We start from the raw sequence: 21861 nt of genomic DNA on the forward strand, positions 1-21861 counted from the left end.
TATGTCATAAAGACTAGGTGATGAGAGAACTCCAAATCATATTTCAGAGCTCTTGGCATTGTTTGCCTATAGTGATTGTGGTTCACTTGGCTATGACTGATGGCTCATATCAAGGTAGAGCATGTGATAAGCAACAGTGAGATGAGATGGGCCAGAGAAAGCTTTCTCAGGTGCAGGCTCTCTGGCAGAGGCCAGTCTGGCTGATGAACAAACATGGAACCCAAGGATTTAAAGAACTTCTATCCATAGTAGAGTTGGGAAAAGACAGGATGACAAGATGAAGTTACAGATGATTTGAGGAAGAAAAGTTTCAAAAGAGATGATTACTGAGAGGTTAGTTAGCCTACTTTCAGTGTCTTTAAGCTCTGCCTCCAGGTAGCTGACTCCAGACCCCAGACAAGTGCCCAGAAGAACCTCTCACTGTATCTACAGGCAGCAGTTGAATGTTTTGTACTGAGCACTGCAAACCTGAAGCACTTTGATGCCCTTGGGCACCACCGTCCAGATCCTCTAAGCATGAAGTGTCAAAGTGTCCTCATAGTTTCTGTAGTTTTCAATGATTAGAAGCTACTTTCTTTTCTCTGCATAGACTGTCTCTCTCCCAGCACTGTGTTCATCAGATTTGGCCTCATCAAGATTCAGTCTCATCATCAAGATTCTACAGAGTTTGTGAGCTAAACTCACCATCGGAAGAGTCTCCTAATCACTAGCAATGGACCTGGCTCAGCAAAGCTGTTATGCTCAGTCATTGACTAGGAGCAGCTGGTGGGAAATGTAAGTGCAAACATGGGATGGGTTCACAATAGCTGGAGTCCTTGGTCAACTAGACTCCCTGTAGCATAGAGCTGAAAGAACATTCTCATGACAGCCATGTGGGCAATACAAGCACACTATCATAAATAAAGTGCCGTGTGGACACCAAAACACAGTTTCAAGAAGCATCATGGGTATTGATTTCTGTGATAAAAGGCAGCATCAGAGATCTTGCATATGTAGCCAATAGGGGGAGAGGGCTTATTTGAGTAAACGCAGTAGGTTCCAGAGGAAGAGTTAGAGTTGTTATTTGCTTCTTCATCAAGGACACAACTTGAAGATTCCCTGATGGAGACAGGGCCCACAGTGAATAAGACAACTTGATGAAGACATGCCATGTTCATCACTCAAGGCTAAAAAAGTATAAAATTTGTATATGTGCCTTCCCCCACAATTCATATGTTGAAGCTTCATCTCTACTGTGATGCTGTTTGGGAATGGGGCATTTGGGGGATGATTAGGATTAGATGAGGTTATTATGAGTGTGGGGCTCTCTTGATGGGCTGAGGGCCTTTATAAAAACAGAAAAAGAGATAGGTGTCCTTGCCATGTGATGATACAAAGAGAAAACAGCCTGTCTACAAGCCACAAAGTGAGAATCCAATCTACCAGCACTTTGATCTTGGTCTTCCCAGCCTCCAGAACTGTGAGAAGTAAATGTCTGCTGTTTAAGTGGCCCAGTGTATGGCATTTTGTTATTGCAGCCTGAGAAGACTGATACAAGCATTTAATAAAGACAGAACTCAAAGCCAAAATGAATGATTTTTTTTTTTTTTAGTTTTATAGTGAAGTGCTTTTGAGTAACCACATGTGGAAAGCTGCTGAGTCCCTTAGGTCTTGCTACATTCTTTGTTCTAAGTGTTGCTTCTCCTGAAGGCTGGTTGACTCTGAAGTTGGTCTGTTATTCATGGTTCTCTGTTGGAAACAACATAAGCCTACTGGGCCAGAAAAAGAAGAAAAAAAAAAAAAAAGCAAAACACATTTATTATAAAGATTTGGAGTAGCTCACCAAACTCAACCAATGAGTTGGAAATCATTGAATGATTTGGAAAGTCAGGTTCAAGATCCCTTAAACTTTGTTGCTCTGTTAAGAAACGACTCCATTTGCCCCTGGCTACTGGATGCTACTGTTAATAGTGCAGCCCACTGAGCTGACTTTACTCCTGCACGGAGTCCAATTCTGTAGCCACTGCTACTGCCATCATTGCCAGAGAGAAACATGGCCTCCCTGTTCTTTATTTTTATGTTATTAGTTTCAACTGGTAGAATCTAACTTAGATGCCCATGGCTAGCTGCAAGGGAGTTAGGACACTACTGAACATTTTCAGCACTTCTAGAGGGAGAATGTCTGTATACCTTACCAAGACTCAAAAAACTGGAGAATTCCCGGGGCGCCTGGGTGGCTTAGTCGGTTAAGTGTCCGACTTTCGCTTAGGTCATGATCTCTCGGTTCGTGGGTTCGAGCCCCGCGTCGGGCTCTGTGCTGACTGCCAGCTCAGAGCCTGGAGCCTGTTTCAGTCTGTGACTCCCTCTCTCTCTGACCCTCCCCTGATCATGCTCTCTCTCTCTCTCTCCTAGAAATAAAAAAAAAAAAACATTAAAAAAAAAAAACCCAAAAAAAGCCCCAAAAAACTGGAGAATTCCCTAAAGAAAGATATTCATTTGTTGGGTAGTTCAAAGACCTGTCAAATGTCCCCTAAATTTGGGTTTCATCTCTGTCTTCATCGGCACTGCAGCCTAGTGACTAAAAGTGTGGCCTCAATGAATATTTCTTAAACAAATTAATGTTTCTAGAGAAAGCGTATCATTCTAAACAATATCAAGTCATAATCCAAAGAATGGAATGCTTTTTATGTGTCTTTTAGTTGACTTTCTTAGCTAATATCCATTCATTTTTTAAGCCTGTGGTTTGTTTGCTTTCTTCCAGGAAGGCTCCATGCCTAGTTGATAGTCTGCCCTTGACTGTATTTGTCTCAATAGACTATAATCTCTTTGAGGTCAGGGATTTTGTGTCTGGCTTGCTGTTGTATACAGTACTCAGCACAATCACTAGTGCCTATCATACATTCAGTGCGTGTTTGGTTGAACAAATGCACAAAAGCATTATCTATAGGCACCAGCATGCTTATAACAGATTGAAGAAATGGTAAAATACATAGTTATTACAGACATTCATATGGTGTTGAGCAGATCTAATTTTCCATTATGGGGTTTGGTTTCTGAAACTGTATTTATTCAGTTCCCTTCTGGAGTCAATTCACATGCATACCTATTAAATGAATATATTCATATCAGAGAGCCATAGGATGACAAAGAACATATACTGATTGTCAATTTTCCTTAAAAAAAAAAAACCCCAGCGATTATAAGCAACTGTTTTTCACATTGTTCATTTTATAAGCAACACAGGAGCTTTGCATTTAAATAGAAAATTGAGCGATTTCTACAGTCAGTACCTAGCATATATTGGATCATAATTCACTCCAAAAGCTTCTTAAGGAAATTTCTCTATTCCTGTATGTTTCTTGCAGCCTCCAAATCAAGGATGTTGGTGATGGGGAGTATAAACTTGGCTTGGATTTGTTGGGATGATTTAGAGGGAGTGGGTGGAAAAGGTGGAATAAGAGCGATTCAGTTTAGCCACATCATTAAATCTTTTCTTCCAACATTGTCTTTGCCTCGCATCTGTGACATAATGACATTTCCCTCTTTACTCATTTCTTAGCCTGTGGCACTAAGCTCTCCTGTTTCTGACATGGTATTTGGGCTGAATGGGAAGCGTGTTATGTCCGCCCATGGGGTGCATTCACGCTGACTTCTGCCCCCAACACTTTGTTGATCATCTTCTTCATCTTTTTATCCCAAATACCCACCGTATGGTGCTGGCTTATGGATATGGATATCTGTGTCCCCTGGCTACACAGAGCCCTCATCTCACATTCCTCTAATATTCGACATCCACGGATGGAGTTCTTGCTCCATGTGCTTCTTCCTGCTCTCCCGAGGCCCCGGTCTACAGGAAGCCACTTTTAGCAAGCTGTCAAGTTAGAAAAGGAAATAATGAATCATTAGCTGAAGAGTAAATATCTGATAAAGCCTAATCTGCCAGGCTTCACAGTAGCGCTTGCATTTTCTCCTGGGAACAATTATTTGAAAAATAAAAAATAAAAATTTTAAAGAATGGTGATATTTAAAGTCTAAGGTGCAGGATAGTAATGATTTGGGGGAATGGATGGAGCTTTCTGATGTCAAGAAAGCCACATCTAAGCGTGTTTACAGTTTAGGACCATCCATGAATTTTTATGATGATCCAGTCAAAAAGAGAAAAATGAACTCAAAATGAATAAATATTTCAAAACACTTTTGTGACACAGTTTTTTTTTTCAGTGACTGGATAACCATGGGCACACTCATTGTACATGTAGACACAGTGTTAGCTGTTTCTTGGGAATTTTGAATTTAATTAAACAGGAATGCAAAAATTCAAAGAGTCCTTTATTTTATAAGGGCCTTCCCCCACCTTTTCTATCATGAAAATAAGAACATAATCTTCTAGCAAAAAATGACTATAAAAATCTTATAATTAAAGGACACATGTCCAATTTCCAAACTTCTAAATTAGCATTCAAATATTGCTGTTTCTTTCCCCTTTGTTCCCTGCTGCAAGGAATTATTTAAAACTCAACACAAAATATCCGCCCCCACAGCTCATATAACTGGCATATAAATAAGGGATGTATGTCAACTTTCAACTTCTAGATTCACCAAGGAAAAAATGATAAACTTTCAATGATTTCAACACTAGGAAGGAAATGTCTTAACCACCATAAAATTGGTGTCATTGGAAAAACAATCTATTTTACATCTCCATATTAATAATGTTATTTGCACTGTTGTTATACGTTTTCATAAATGGAAGAAAGTGGCTTGCTTAGGAGTATTATTGCATGCAAGTAAACACTTTTTAAAACATAGAGTATATCTGTGTAACGTGCATCTGAGATGAAGCCTAGAAAAGAAAATCACTCGTTACAAGTGTCACTTGTGACCGCAACAATAATCAATAGAGTGTTAAACGTCACAGTTTATTGCAATGAATAGGGAATAAACATGAAGACCACAGTGCACTCTTGTAAATGGTATGACTTGTAAATGTCAATGAGGACTTATTTAACACTAAAAGGCTATCAGAATTTGCAAAGGGAGTTTTAAAATTCATTCAAGACAGCTGAAGGTTACATGAAGAAAGGGCAGCTATATATAGCACACAACACACAGGTAATGTAAAATATAAATGGATGAAAAAGAACCAAACTCAGTTTTAATTGGAGTCTTCATTATAGCTGGTGTTCTAGAAAGTGCATGTATTGAAGCCTGCAAGTTTGGCATTATGAATATTTTATTGCATACCTTGTTTTATATTCATGGAAAGCAGGTTTTCTTTTCTCAACATAAGCCATATACACATATAGGAAGAGAGCAGAAAGCAGCCTGATAGATAAGTGCATTTGAGAATGTATCTTTCTGATGGATTGCCGTCTCTTCCTGGGAAATTGTCTAAAAGTTTATAGCATGCAACTTTTAGCTCCACTTTACCACTTGAGTTGAGTTTGGCTTCATTGTTCTAGGTGTTGCTCTACAAACTTGATAATGCATTGTGAAGGTTCTTAGGTCTTTTCTAAGCCCCACGTTTTTATATTCACAGAGTTTCATGGAGCACAGTCAGGACATTCTGACATGGGTGGAGAATCAACATTACATGATAACAGGAATCCCTGTGGCTTAAACTGATGGGGAAATAGACAGCAAGATTACAAAAACCATACCCCACAGGTGGCCTGGCCATTTGCAAAGCAAAATTCTCTTTTAAGAGACTAGTTTCAATTTTTCTGTGCAGATTTACTTCAAGGTGAAAACGTTAGGGAGGGACGCCTGGGTAGCTTAGTTGGTTAAGCGTCCGACTTTCGCTTAGGTCATGATCTCACAGTTCGTGGGTTCGAGCCCCGCGTCGGGCTCTGTGCTGACTGCCAGCTCAGAGCCTGGAGCCTGTTTCAGTCTGTGACTCCCTCNGTCGGGCTCTGTGCTGACTGCCAGCTCAGAGCCTGGAGCCTGTTTCAGTCTGTGACTCCCTCTCTCTCTGACCCTCCCCTGCTCACACTGTCTCTCTCTCTGTCTCCTAGAAATAAATAAAACATTAAAAAAAAAAAAAGAAAACGTTAGGGAGACTCCATAGAAAAGATAGGTATTGTGCTGTGAATAGGCTACAGCAATTAAAAAGGCAATATTGCAATACAAGTTTAAGTTAGCATTCCTCAGAAAAAAATGATAAAAGAAAGCCTGGAATAGTTTCTACTTAAACAAAAATTCATTACAGCATCCAGATATTTTTAGAGATCAAAGGAAAAGAAGGAGGAATTCATATGCATATCACCTGTTCAGCCCCTGAGAAGTATCATACCCTCTAATGCTTCCAGATACGTCCCAAAATTAGCAGTCCAAATTTCTATAGGAATGAATGCAACAATTTAGCATTTTTTAGTTGGTTAGTAAAAACTGTCATTTCTAACACAAGGACAATTGTCAAAACAGTGCCTTGGCTTTCTGTTTCTAATAATTTCTAAAACAGGGGAGAGTTGTATTTTTTTTTTTTTTTTTTACGATTCCATAATGGAAAAGGATAGCAATAAGAATAGAAAGTTTATTTCTACAAATATCTAGAATTGAACAATGGCAAGCTAACAAAATCTAGAAAGCAAGGTAGAATAAGAAAAATATTCGATGGTAGTAACAATGAAAATAATGCTGTGTGGCCGGCATTGCCTTAAGAGCTTTATGTATATTCTAGAAGTTTCCCCCTGCTGTTGTAACAAATGATACAACTGTGGTGGCTGGAAAAACACAAATGTATCATGTTACAGTTCTGGAGGTCAGAAGTCCCAAACGGATCATGGGGCTGTGTTCCTTGTAGAAGCTGTAATGGGGAATCTCTTTCCTGGTCTTCTCAAGGTCCAAGAACTGCCCAACTCTTGGCCTTGTGGCCCCGCAAATCATTCTACCTCTGTATTACAACTTCTCTGAATTTGATCTTCCTGTCTCACTGTTATCCCGATTGACCCTTGCAATCACATTGGGCTCACCCAGACAATCCAGGCGACTTTTTGCTTCTCGAGATCCATAATCCCACCTGCAAAGTTCCTTTTTCTATGGAAGGCAACACACTCACTGGTCTGGGCAATATAATGTGGACCTTTTTGGGGACCAGTATTTTGCCTACTACACATGAATATTATAGAAATGTTGTATAATTTCTGGCCTGCTCTCTATCTGCTAGTTGGTGGTTATCATCTATTGCTTCGAAATGTCCCTTTCAATACTGGGAGAGAGGGGAATGGTCCGTCTCTATTACTGGATCAGCAGGAAACAGAAACGATATCATTTCACTAAGATCTTTAAGCTCCACCCACGCAAACGTTTCCTCAACATATTTAACCCATAGCCAAATTGGTTTCAATAAAAAAGGATTTGATTTTAATTACCATTTCTGCTCAATTTCAACATGGTTGTTTCCTGCAAAGGTGCAAATGAGGTGTGAAATGAGGGAATTTCAGGCAACCTTTCTGAGAGGAAGTTGGAGAATTGGTTCACATGCAAGACAATAAAACTATGATTACTTAGGGAGAATATACTCCTACTTAATAAACGATAGGATGACAATTATTGAACTATCTTCTGAGAGAAAGGTCATGTGGTGGATTTTGCAGAGAATCACGGCAAGATGGTATCTTTCCCATCCTGCCAACCATCTTCCATTCATAGGACTGAGCTTTAACGTTGAAAGAGATGTGGTGTTTACTTTTCTTTTGAGGGAAAGAAACAAAGCAGAAAATTACTTTGGATCTTTTTTTGGGTCTCATTTTCTATTATCCTGTGTATGCTGGCATTTCGCAGTAATGAAATTCTAAGTACTCATGTCTGCGCCTTCAGGGTAACTAAACCAACGATATAATGAAGTTAGCTACTTAAGATGGGTTTTGTGAAAGAGATATCAGTGCATAAACCTGTACACACGGCCCCAATTTCACGTTCTAGTGAAAATCATTTAAAGTAAGATCTAGGTTTAGTTCAGGAAAATAGTTTTCATGCTTCCATTTTGTATTAAAACAAAGAATTTTGAATTTTATGTTTTCAACCTGACTTGCAAAGATATCTTTGTATATTTAAGTAATTATTCCTGGAGCCTTACTCAGGTTAATTAACTCAGCGTCTCTCCTTCTACAAAGGCCACACCTTCACGTGTGCTCTGGGTACAAGCCCCTCTTACATCCTGAAGGATCACACCCCTTGCTTTATCATATTTTGACCAGGCATCCTTAGATCTCTGTCTCTGCAAAATAATTTCCTTCAGCAGAGAAATACCCTGCAGTATTATTGATATTAAAAAACCAAAACTAAACTAAAAGCAAGCAAACCTTCCCTTGATGCCTATCTTCCTGATGCAAATTCTCTTCATCGCTTCATAGCCAGACACTGTCCAAAGACAGCCTGCACCTGCCGTCTGTACCACTTTGTCCCATTTGGTCTTTCTTTCTTACTAGTAGTACATATGTAGGCAATAAGAAAAAGATAGAGAATAATATAATTGACATTCATGTATAATCCTACCCGATTTTTTAAAAAATTTTTTAAAATTGTTTTTAATGTTTTATTTATTTTTGAGAGAGAGATAGAGACAGCATGAGCAGGGCAGGGTCAGAGAGAGAGGGAGACACAGAATCTGAAACAGGCTCCAGGTTCTGAGCTAGCTGTTAGCACAGAGCCCGATGCGGGGCTCGAACCCATGAGCCGCGATATCATGACCTGAGCTGAAGTCGGATGCTTAACCGACTGAGCCACCAGGCACCCCAATGTTGTGTTAGTTTAAATCATGATCTGACAGCTCTACACCTTAAGCTATGCTCTCCACAAGCATAGCTACCATCTTGCTTTACAACTTGCTGTTTTTATTTTTTAGGGTTTATTTATTTATTTTTGGAGAGACAGAGGAAGAGAGAGAGAGAGAGAATCCCAAGCAGGCTTCTACTGTCAGCACAGAGCCTGATGTAGAGCTGGATTCCATGAACCATGAGATCATGACCTGAGTCACCCTGGCACCCCTACAACTTTTAAAAAGTAAAATAATTCAGTGGAGATGAACCCTCCTTCTACCTCCCAAGCCCCATTCTACTCCCCTTACAAAGGTGTCAAGGCTGTTCTGATTTGTGTCTATCACTGACTACCTTCTTTCCATCTAGCTTTCTCTTTTCAATCCTATTTGACTTCTCTATATCGATGTTTCACTGGCTTGTCAAGTCTGACATATCACAAATTGGACCCTTAACCATTATAACTTGCTTCGCTTTCTCTGTCATATGTAAGTCAATATTATCCCCATCTACCTAGTTGTCTCAGCCAGAGACACAGGGGTTCTTCTTGACTCCACGTTTCTGCTTCTCTCTTTACTTCATCTTACAGTTGTCCTGGATTCTGTGTTCAAAGCATAGGCTGGTTCTTGGTCTGTTTGTCCTTCCATTGGTTTATTCTCCACTGAAGGTGGCTGATCCCTGCAGTCTGAATTTCCCAGGCTCCAGTGTCAGCTGGATTCTAGCTGGACTTTGTCAATGGGAAGCATTATGGGGTGAGTGACAGTGGGAGATGATGCTTCTAGTCTTGGGCACCCCCGACCAAATCACCTCATCCCTATATTGGCTTCGGCTCCTTCTGAACTGGTCTACTGTGCTTCCTGCTTCAACCCAATGACGCAGCCTTGGATTATGCTAATATCGCCTCCTCCTGCTGACCCTCCAGCTTTGGGGTGGTAGTGGCTTCTTGATATTGTTCATCCATGGAGTCTATCACCGTCATCTCCTGTTTCACTTCTCATCAATTCCATTATGGGGAAAACCAATTCCTTGCATTAAGTTCCCTCATTTTACGATACTTTGAGTGGATTCTGCTTTTCTGATTAGACCCTGAATGACACAATATGGTCTCCCCTGGATTATTGCCATGGAGTCTTCCAACTGGTATCTCTGCTTTCGTTCTTTTTTTTTTTCTTTATAAATGTTTTATTTATTTCTGAGAGACAGAGAAAGAGCAGGGGAGGGTCAGAGACAGAGGGAGACATAGAATCCGAAGCAGGCTCCAGGCTCTGGGCTGTCAGCACAGAGCCCGACGTGGAGCTCGAACCCACGAACCATGAGAACATGACCTGAGCCAAAGTCAGAGGCTTAACCGACTGAGCCACCCAGGCACCCCCTCTGCTTTCATTCTTAACCCCCCAGTCCATTCTTTTCAGAGTGAAAAAGACCATATCATTGGCCCATGTAAACCTTATGTGGCTTTTCACTGCACTTGCAATGAAATATGAACTGCTTAACAAGAGTTGTATGCCCAGCCAACACCATTCCAATCTTGGCCTGTACCTCACATGCTCCCACCTCACCTTGCCCCTCAATCAATACTCTATAGCCCTGGTGGTCTTTTCTCTTCTACTGGAAATGACAAGGCTTTTTTTTTTTTTTTTTTTTTGACTAAAGAAGCCTCAGTACATGCTCTTCCCTCTGACTGAGGGCATTTCATCTTTCACGCTTTGGTGTAAATACCCTTCTCAGAGAACTGCTCTAACCACACAGACCAAAGCATACTCTCTTGTTCCTGGCTCTTAGAGAAACTGCATCTTTCTTTCTTTCTTGGAAGTGATCACAATTGGTATGTAGGCAGTCACTTATGAGTTTGTTGGTTAGGTATCTTTCTCCACTTTCTTCCACAGGTTAGAAGCTCCGTGACTGTGGACTCATGATGCATCAGGTCTGCTCACCGCCAGTGCCTCGGTGCCCCCGAAAGTGTCTGACACAAAAAGATGCTTCAGAAGTATTAGTGAATGTGTACTAAGTGCATAAAGAGAGGGATTCCTAAAGTTGATTTTTCAAGTAAATTGATAACTAATTTGTTTGGATTTGAAGTTGGACATGTTAGGGAATAGCTCAGAATCTTGCCCATACTGGTTGGTATTTTTCTCACAGAGGTGAGGCAGGATTTGATTTGTTTTCACATTGCTTAAGCTGTGTGCTTCACTTTTGCGTGTTTCTCCTGAACTCTTGTGTTTGATCCCTATAGAAAGCAAAACAAATCCAGACAAAATCTGGAGCTAACTCTCTTTGAATAACAAGGGATTTTCTGGATTGAAAAAAAAAGGCGCATTTCAATAAATTGCCAGGAAATTGTATTTTTCTTACCCATCTTCACGAATTCCCTTCTTCTCAGAAGCATCTCCTAAAAATAGCTGCTGACTGTGGCTAACAGGAGCCCTGCAGAGCTGAGGCCATTGATGCAGAGCATACGGGGATATGTGAGGGAGGGGCCGGGGTGCAAGCCTCGCTCTGGTGCAGGTCTAGCTTGGGTGCAGAAACCGTCAGGGGAGACTGGACTTTAAATGCAAGGTGCCATGAATCAGTCAAGAAATTCCATTTCAAATTAGACACGTGAAATGACCCTTTAGGATTCAGGTATCTGTTTATTTCTTGCAGATACCCTTCCTCAACCGCAGCAGACCAAATACACTGTGGTCTATAATTATCTAGCTTTCTTTCTGTTTGAACGAGACCCCGTTGCCTAGGAACTGGAGTCATAGGTGTGCCATAAATACATCTTCAAATCATCTTTCTCTTGCTGGATCCATTTTTCCCCCCACACTGCTTCTATTGTTATGACGGTTCATTAGAATACATGCTGTAGCCTGCGTTTGTTTGCCTGGAAGATGTACAAACTGTGTATGGCCAATTAGGTATGAATAAAATATTCTAGTTTCCATTTGTCTTTCAATTTTACTATTTGACATCACTTGGCTTCTGTGGTACGCAACTATTTATGTATTAAGAAAAAAATGACACAGTTAAAAGGTGATTTATCTAGCATGCTATCAGCAGGGGATCTTCTAACTGATTGTTTCTCCCACACACATGGCGCAATGAAGACTGATATCTATAATGATACTGAACGAATAATGACCATGAATCATTACCACATTAGCCGGTGACTCTGATCCCATGATTTTATGCAACAGAGAATGAAGCCTCTGAGAGATTATCTGCCCTCAAGCTCATGGCCGAGTGGCAGGTCTGGGGCTGGCATTCTGGTAACTCTTGCCAAGCTATTCACTATCACATTCCTTGCCTGCAATTTCCTTTCTTTCACAAATGTTTTCTTTTCTGACTTGTTCTTAGTTGTCAATCCCTCAGTTACAGCCAAGAGCTACCTCTGCGGTTTTTGAATGTCAGAAGCACTTCCATATCTAGGTTTTTCATCTTGACACTCAATTGTCACATTTAATAAACTCTGATGACAAATCCCTTCCAAGACTTCTGTATAATTAGAATCATCTATATTGAATATTATTTTTCTTTTATTAAACCATTCATCATAGTTATCTGAAACAGAATATTAGGAAGCATATATAAATTATATAGGTAATAATCACACAAACTCTCATGCATTCACCATGTAATGTAAGAACTAGCACACTGTCTATTTAATTGAAGCTACCTTTGTATTCCTTCTCCCTCCTGGTGTTAAGTGTCTTTGTCATTCTTCAGTCTCCAGAAATTTCTATAGGGTATATAGCCCTTGTCCAGTACAACTAAATAGGAGAAATTTCCTTGACTATCTTGCATTCATAAATTGATTTACTCATTGAAACTATCATTCATTAAACCCTTAATGAATACTAATACTCTACCAGGTACAATGTCAGGAGATAAGAAGTGATATTATATTACATTAAACAATGTAATATTATGCATTATAGAATTTCTTTATTTTTCCTCAAGATTTTAACTATTATCAAGGCCATGTTGAACATGGACATATACATTTCTTTGGTCTTTAAATAGTAGTAATATTCTAGGCACAATCATGACCATCTCATCATTCAATCTTTCAATCTTACAACAACCTTATGAGGTGGTGTATTATTTGAGTATGTGGATTGAGTAATGTCTTACCTAGCATTTCAAAATCTCAGTGACTTACCGAAAATAGTTATATTTCTTGCTCTTTTTATAATCCTTTTTCTTCAAATGGTGGTTCCAGACTCCAGTCTTCGAACTAGTATCTCCACCATCTCTACCCCGAGCTTCCACTTCCTGTACTGGATCTTCCACATGTAGCTGGCCAGCCAGTGAAGAAATTATGTGGAAAGGCTCCTGGAACATTTGAGGTGCCAGGACTAGAAATGATGGCATATACCTCTTCTGCTCCCATGCCACTGGCCAGAATTAGTTAACGGCATCAATTTGGTTCAAGGGGAGCTGGGAAGTCTACTTGTGTGGCCACAGAAACTGAAATTGTCTGGAAAAGCCATAGTATGCCCTCTGCCACTATTAGGTGCTATTATTATTATTATCATTCCCAGTTCGCAGTTGAGAAAGGCAAAGATCTGAAGGGTAAAATGACTTGCGCCTGGTAGAAAATTGTTGAGGTGAGCATTTAACTCAGAGGCCACACCCTTACTCACTGTGACAACACTGCTTGCTACCCAGATTTTGGACGAGTCAGTGTTCATTGCAGATTGTGCTCGTATCACAGTCCAGCCAATTGGGGGAGACACGAATGGATGGATTTCTTTTAGAGATTGAATGATTGCTTGTGTATTTTTCTAAAAATAAAGCAGCATACTGATCTTTTGCCTTTATTATTTTCTTTGTCGTTGACTTCCAAGCAAATTATTTTGACTGTTCATACATCAAATGGAAACTAATTATTTGTTTTAACTACATCAGTTATAATTAATTATTGGGTAATTTGAGCTTTTTTCTGATTTTGTTTTCTGGAATTTAGAGTCAGAGTTAAATATATCCTTCCTTAGTGATGATTAAATTAAAAAGAAATTATGGCTGTCTTGTCTCCATGGATAATTGGGTCATCTACATGAGGTGCTTCCAATTTTGAATTAATTAATTTAATGTGTTTTTAGTGAACTATGTTGATGCTTTGCAACAACTTAGTGCTAACTAAAATGGTAGATCAAAAATTTTATTTCATGTTGATGACAGCACTGTACAATTTGGTTTCAAGTTTTGTCAAATCATTTGATTTATTACTCTAAGTTAAATTTTAAAAAATCTGTTATTTTTAAAGGTTATGAGAGACAATCCTGCTTCACCTATGACCTAACTAAAATATCACAACTATATAAATATTATACTAGAATTTTAGCATCAAGGAGAGACAGTCTGAAACTGAAGTCAAATATTAAGGTAGAGTTCATGTAAGCACTACATGTCTGTTCCCTCTTTTAGCAGAACTATCCAAGACATCACTTTGATAAATCCAAATTCATAATGTGACTTTTGAAATAATTATCTAGAAACATTATTCACTGTTAATAGAGTCATAGAGCTGTTCTGTAGTTTTTTGTTCAGTTTGTTTGTTTTTTGGAGGGGCGTGTGGTAAAGAGAGCCAATTTGTTCCTAACTTGATGGAGTTTGAAAAATGCTAAATGTATTATAGTCTCCTTGTCTGGCAAGTGTGGGGTAACTATATTGACTTCGGTATCTCAGAGCACTCTGGAGAGAACAAAATTAGTTACCTGGAGCAAAACTACTTTGAAAAACAATATAAATGCTACAGAGCATTGTTAAAAAGTAAATCCAATTTTGCACTGGATATCCCTCAGCCAAAGTACTGCGATGGTTTTATAGGTTGAATTGAGATCCCTAAAATTATATGTTGAAGTCCTAACCCCATACCTGTGAGTGTGACCTTACGGGAATAGGGTCTTTGCAGATGTAAACAAATTAACATAGGGTGGCAGGGTGGGCCCAACCCAATGTGACTGATATCTTCTACAAAGAGGGAAGATTGATGCAAAGACAGACACACCCAAAGAGAACACCATGTGACAATGGAGGCGGAGATTGAATGATATAGCTGCAAGCCAAGATGACCCCACCAGAAGTTAGGAAGACACAAGGAAGGATTCTGCCCTGAGTCTCAGAGGGTACATGACCTGCTAACACATTGGTTTTGGATTTCTAGTCTTCAGAACCGTGAAAGGGCAAATGCCTCTTGTTCTAGTTCATCTACATTGTGGTACTTAGTTACAGTAGCCTGAGAAAACTAATACAGATGGCTGTGTGTCAAATACAGAAAAGGGAAAAGTCTCACTTGGTTGCTTCTTGTGTGTTTCTCTTAGGGTTGAGAGGAGAGAGACGCCCTCTCCCATGGAGCCAAAGACCATCTCTGAGAGCACAAGTTGGGACCTGGCCAGTAGGGGTTTAGGCCCTTGGAATCTTTCTGAGGATGTGGTGTAATCAACAGCTGACTTCAAAGTCTTAAAAATACAATGGATTAAAAACCTAAATGTCTATTTCCCCCCCATGTTATTATGATAAAGGTGGTGGAAGGTGTAGAATTAGATGCCTGTGGTTCTCTTGATTCCCAAGAAGCTAGGTCATTCTTCTGTCTCAGACTCAAGATTAAGGAACATGGGAGAGGTGTTGGAAGCCCTGGTCTAGCACCCAGGTGCTCATCCTCAGAACCAGCACCATCAAGAAACTGCAATGACGTTCTCTAGCACTAGATGGCACCATGGCAGGCCTTCCACACCTCAGTCTCCAAAAGAGCACTGCCCATCCCTTTGCTGAGTCGGTTGAGCACCCCTTCATGTGTGTGCATCTCTTGCTGTCAGTAACCTGCGCCACTCTCCTCAAGCAGAAGTAATGCCCATTTGTGGTCTGAGGCAACGTTCAGTCCCAGATAGGGCTCATAATTCTGAGAATTCACAATCCTGCTAAACAGAAGAGGAAGGTGATGCCAGGATGATATATTGATGCAGTAGAAACACTAGTGTTTTGAGTCCCTTCATACTGTCCCATCAACCTCTCCCAGCTAAAACAGTGATGATATTCCCTCTTCCACTCTTCGCCATTTATTCACTAGAAGTTTTCCCAAAGTCCCTAAAGGGTGCCGGTTGCCCTTCTGAGGATGGTTTTGACATTGGATTTGGTTAGATTTCATCAGGAAGTACCCAATGTGGTTCACTCCAGCTTACAAAATGTGGATTCTGCAACACCCTTCCTGCCCTGCTTATGGGGAACATGTGGACTATACATTGGAGTTGACATGAGCCTTCTTGTGACTTAATACTGGCCCGTATTATCAAAGCCTAGTGCTGGATTTCATGGAAGAAGCCAAGCTCTTACTTAAACTAATCATTTACTTTTATAGGCAGGGAATAGGTCAGCTATTACTTGTGCTTTAATCGCACTCAAAATATATTAGCATTTGTTTTCATACGATCAACATAACTCAGGTGAAATCAGTCCTTTTTAAAGGCCTTCATTTTGGGAGGGGTTTTATCATTTGTGTTAAATGTAATATCTTGCCTTTAGGAGGCAGACTTCAAAGGAATTAAATAATGAAAATCAGGTTGGATTAATATTATTGTGAAAATTTAGGTTTAAGGAGTCAGAGGATTTAGATTCTGTGTGAGTTGAGTGCAACAGAAAACCCAGGTTTGTTATTTTATTCACAACTGCTACATTTAGCAAATCTATCCATTTCAAATGTAGCTTTACATAAATCTATCACTTGGTACATTAAGTAGCCTAAGGTTATTTATAATTTGGGTATTAAAACTTTTCTTTACTACAGCTCATGTTTACAAAATTATACTCTACTATAGTTTATGGGACTTTATTTAAATTTAAGATTTTTTAAGACCTGGTATTCTCTTTTATTTCAGCTTTAGACTCCTTCCCCAAACAGTAAAAATGCCTGCATAAAAGTAAAATATTACTAACAGATTTAGTGGGAGCTGATTCTGAGTTAAAGGTGCCACCTCGTGGTTGCAGAAGGAAGCTCATTTTTAAAACTTGTAATATATAATAACAATAATATGAAATTTGCCTTCTCCTTTTGTCCTGTATTAGAAGGGATGCTTCTGGTGGAGAAATTCATCCTTAATGTATGGGTAGATCCATAAGGATGCCATGATGTGATGTTGCAGAAGCCATATTTTGAGGTAGGCAGGAGACTCAGCAGATGACCCCAGGTGCTACCTGGTAAAATATGACCAAAATGAACATCAGCTTAACTTCAGATACCTTTGCTACATCATTCTACATAGCAAATTATGCTATACGACTAATAATACCAGTGCATATTGTCCATAAATGAATGAAATCTCCATGTGTGTGTATGTTTGTGTGTGTATAGATAGGGCTAGGGGTGAGGATGGGGGAAGGGAGTGACAAGAATTTATAGCCCTTGAAGGTAAAAATAATTTAGCTACAAAGGAATGGTCTGGGGCCTCTTCTCCCGGAAGAGCTCACCACATACCTAAGACTCCTTTCTCTTAGAAAGGCAGGAAGGCAAATGGGTGGCATCAATACCCAGTGAAAGTTCAGCTAGTATTGGCCATCAAACTTCACCTTCTCCTTCAAGCACTTGGGGCATCTCAACCTGCCAGAACTCCTCCAACAGAGTCTTGCCTGCAGACACCGTCTTTCCGAAGAAAGGCTATTTCTCCATCCATGCGTTGTCCAACTTCCAGAAGATTATTTTTCAACTTTGCCGCAAAACTATCAGAGGTCCATTTATTTGGGCCTGTTGCATTTCAGCTGATATTTATTGCCTTTAAAATCATTTGTGTTGTGGATGCCAGGGTTGCTCAGTTGGTTAAGTGCCTGACTCTTGGTCTCAGGTCAGCTATTGATCTCAAGGTCGTGAGTTCAAGCCCCTTCACCCAGAGTGGAGTCTACTTAAAAATAAATAAAATAAAATAAAATAAAATAAATCTGTTCTCATTGCCTATTGTGGTTTTTTTCTACCTTTAATAAAGTAGCTCTGACAACAAAGTGAGTCACAATAAGCTCCCTTAATTTAAGGAGGAAGTTCTGTGATCTATTCCTATTCATGTATCTTGTGGTCTTTTCCTGGATAGTGGAAGACTGAGAAGGAAGATCTCAACCTCCCAGGCTCTTCCTGACCCTTGTTTGCAAAGAAAGTTGGGGCCTACGGATGCCTGATTCCCTTACATGGGGAAAGACTTTCCAACAACCCAGCTTAACTTCCTCAACACAAGAAAAGAAAGAAAAATTTTTACTAAATTCATTCACCTGTAATATTTTATAAGTGGCATTGACGTATCATGTATATCAGATTAAGAAAATTAAAAGTAAAAAAAAAAAGAAGCACTTGGGTGACTCAGTGGGTTGAGGCTTGCAGCGGGCTCTGTGCTGAGGCTGGAGCCTGCTTAAAATTCTCTCTTTCTCCCTCAGCTCGTCTTCTCCTCCTCACTCACACACTCTCTCTAAAATTTAAAAAAAGAAAAAAAGAAAAAGATGACAGCTGGCAGCCTGGTTGGGAGATGGCGGATGAAAAATGGTGATAAAAAGATATCATTTTTGGAGCTTTAACCATGTGCCTGGTGGTTTGTTAAGAGCTTTCCACGTATGAGCTCTTCTGATAATTATGACTGTTGGAGATGGGACCACTGTTGTCCCCATTTAACAGGTAAGGAAACTGAGGTCCAGGATTGTGGTAAAAGTTGCCTGATGTGCACATTTGGAATGTGGTGGGATCAGTGTCTTCATGCCACCAGCATATAAGTTCCTCGACCTTATCCTCGATTTTGTAGTAACAGCAGAAAATCAATATTGCTTCCAACTGCTTTAATTCAGCAAACATTTGTGAATCCCGACTAAGTGTCCAGCCCTATGATCGCTGACAGCACAGAGATGGATGACCTCGTCCTGGCTGTCAAGACTCTAATGAGTTTTTCTTTCAACCTTTGAACACAGCTGTGAGAAACTTCCAGCAACACAGCTTTCGCCCACCGAGCAATTCCAACAAATGGTGTCTAGACACCACATACCATCGAGTTGCTGCCTTGCCAGCAATGAGGTCACACAACGCAGCCAGTCACCAGCACAGAGGCTGAGTTGGCGGCGTCTCAGCCCTGCTAATTGGGACAGGTGCAGAAGGTGATGACAGCGGGCCACCCACGGAGCTCTGGCAGAGCAGCAGCGCGAAGGGCAGGAAGCCTGCACCGCAGCACAGGCGGGGATGGCTGGCAAACACACTCAGGTAGGCAGGGGACCGTGCTGGGATGGACCGAAAGGCGCCATTTTTAGAATGGGAATTCCCTAATCTCTAAAGGAAACAGTAGCCTCCAAAATGAGACCAGAAATATATGCAAGTAAATAGGCATAAACTTGCCAAAAGAAAAAGATAATTCACACACACACACACACATTCAGTAACATGATAAAAGCTGTAGCTTTTTCTAGGGAGTAGAGGGAGATGCTGTTTTGGGGGGAGACTTTTCTGATCTTAGGATCTTATAAAAATATAAGAAACCTCATCCTACTATTTAGGAGTTGGTTAGAAGCTGTGAAAATGTTGAAGGGGAAGTAGCAGTTCACCTGACATTGTATGCATTGGCAGGAATGTTCTAGAACACCAAAGAAGAATGAGAGAAAGATTCCACTTGATTCCAGGACTTTGCAGTATATTGGAACAGGCAAATAATTGGGAAATGCTCAATGTTTTAGTGAAAAAATGTCCATTTTAATGTGAACTGGGAGATGTTAATTTGCTTTGAAATGTATAATAACTGATAGTGAATTTTAATCTTATAATTGCATGAAACATATATTTCTTGTGTGATCTGTTATGACTTGAGTGGGACTTTAATAAATAATAGACATGGGGCACCTGGGTGGCTCTGTCAGTTGAGGTTCCAATTTTGGCTCAGGTCATGATCTCATGGTTCGTGAGTTTGAGCCCTGCATTGGGCTCTCTGCTTCAGCACAAAGCCTATACCAGATCCTCTGTCCACTCTCTCTCTGCTCCTCCCCTACTTATACTCCCTCTCTCAAAAATAAATAAAACATTAAAAAATAATAGATATAGACACATGAAACTTAATTGCGATGTAAGTAAAAATTAGTATGTATTTTACACTATGCAATTTTTTATGTTTATTCATTTCCTGAGAGAGAGATAGAGTTGAGCAGGGCAGGGGCAGAGAGAGAGGGAGACCCAGAATCTGAAGCAGGCTCCAGGCTCTGAGATGTTAGCATAGAGCCCGACAACCGGGCTCAAACCCACTGACCGGGAGACCATGACATGAACTCAGTTTAACCACTGAGCCACCCAGGCACCCCCAGTATTATGCATTTTTTAAAGTAAGAAACCAATAACAGTTGCTTATTTAATCTATGCACTTGCAATTAAACCATAAATTGAGAACTCAATACCTATTCATTTTCTTTCATGTAAAAAGTTATCAGTAAATCAGAGAGACTTGGAACATTTTAATAAATCACTTTCTTTTATTTTAACAGCTTGTCCCTTTGCAATATATTTGTGATCACAAAATACCTGACAACTATTCTGTCTCACTTGAATATCGCAAGAATAAAATAATATTGATGAAGACTTTTAAGATCCTTGTTATAGAGATTTTAGATAAATGTTATTGTAATTAGAAAAAGCTAACACAATCTACTCCACAACATTTATTTTTTTAATTGTGGAAACTTGAAGCTGTTTTGTTCCTATTATAACTGTAATACTTAGATTAAACACTAAAGTCAGAGACAAATTAAACTTATTTGCTTATGTTTGGATGTGTGTGTGTGTGTGTGTGTGTGTGTGTGTATGTTAAAATGAATAATGCTAACTTATGTGGGGGGCGCCTGGGTGGCTCAGTCGGTTAGCGTCTGACTTCAGCTCAGGTCATGATCTCACAGTTAGTGGGTTTGAGCCCCGTGTCAGGCTCTGTGCTGACAGCCAGCTAAGAGCCTGGAGCCTGTTTTGGATTCTGTGTCTCCCTCTCCCTCTGACCCTCCCCTGCTCTCACTGTCTCTCTCTTTCTCTCAGAAATAAATAAAACATTTATAAAAAGTAAATGCTAACTTATGTGGCAAAAGGGATTTGCAGATGTGATTAAGGTAAAGATCTTGAGGGGCCTCTGGGTGGCTCAGTCAGTAAAGCATCAGACTCTTGACTTGGGCTCAGGTCATGATCCTGTGGTCATGAGATGGAGGCCCGCATATGGCTCTGTGCTGGGCATGGAGCCTGCTTAGGATTCTCTCTCTCTATCTCTCTCTGCCCCTACCCTGCTCATGCTATCTCTCTCTCAAAATAAATATATAAGCATTTTAAAAAATTTAAAAAACGTTAAAGATCTTGAGATGAAGAAACTAGGCTGGATTATCTGGGTAGACCCAGTATAACCACAAGGAGCCTTATATTAGGATATACGTATTTATATATATAATATAAATTGGCTCATATGATAATGGCTACTGAGAAGTCTGGACCCCAGAGAACCAATGGTATAGTTGAGTTCAAAGGCCTGGGAACTAGGAGAACTATGGTGCAAGGCCCAGTTCAAATCCAAGTCCAAAGTCAAGAGAACACTACTGTACTAGTTTGAGAAGAGGCAGAGAATTCTTTCTCAGATTTTATTCTATTTAGACCTCCAACTGATTGATTGAGGCCCACTCACTCTGGGCAAGGCATCCTGCTTTACTTAGGCTACTGATTCTAATGTCAGTCTCATCCAGAAACACCCTCATTGATCCACCCAGAAATCATGTCTAACCAAATATCTGGGCGCCCTGTGACTCCGTCAAGCTAACATATAGCCATTACAGTCCTTACAAAAAGGAGTCAGGAGAATGAGTCAGAAGTTGATGTGACTTTGGAAGCAAGAGATTGAGTGATGCAAGGAAGGTCATGTGAGCCAGCACTAGAAGCTGAAAAAGACAGGGATACGGATTCCTCCCTAGAGCCTCCAGGAGGATCCAGACCTGCTGGCACCTTGTGAGCTTGACTTTGGACTTCCGACCTCCAGAAGTGAGCTATTAAATTTAAGACAGTTAATACTGGTGCTTTGTTACAGAAGCCACAGAAAACCAACATTGTGCTTGTATTGTGTATGTGGATATGTATGTGTCTATATAATATAATTATATATATAATTCTTCTGTATATGAC

The sequence above is a fragment of the Hyaena hyaena genome, unplaced genomic scaffold, assembly GCF_003009895.1.
Source record: "Hyaena hyaena isolate Hyena2069 unplaced genomic scaffold, ASM300989v1 scaffold_122, whole genome shotgun sequence".
In the NCBI taxonomy this organism is placed as follows: domain Eukaryota; kingdom Metazoa; phylum Chordata; class Mammalia; order Carnivora; family Hyaenidae; genus Hyaena; species Hyaena hyaena.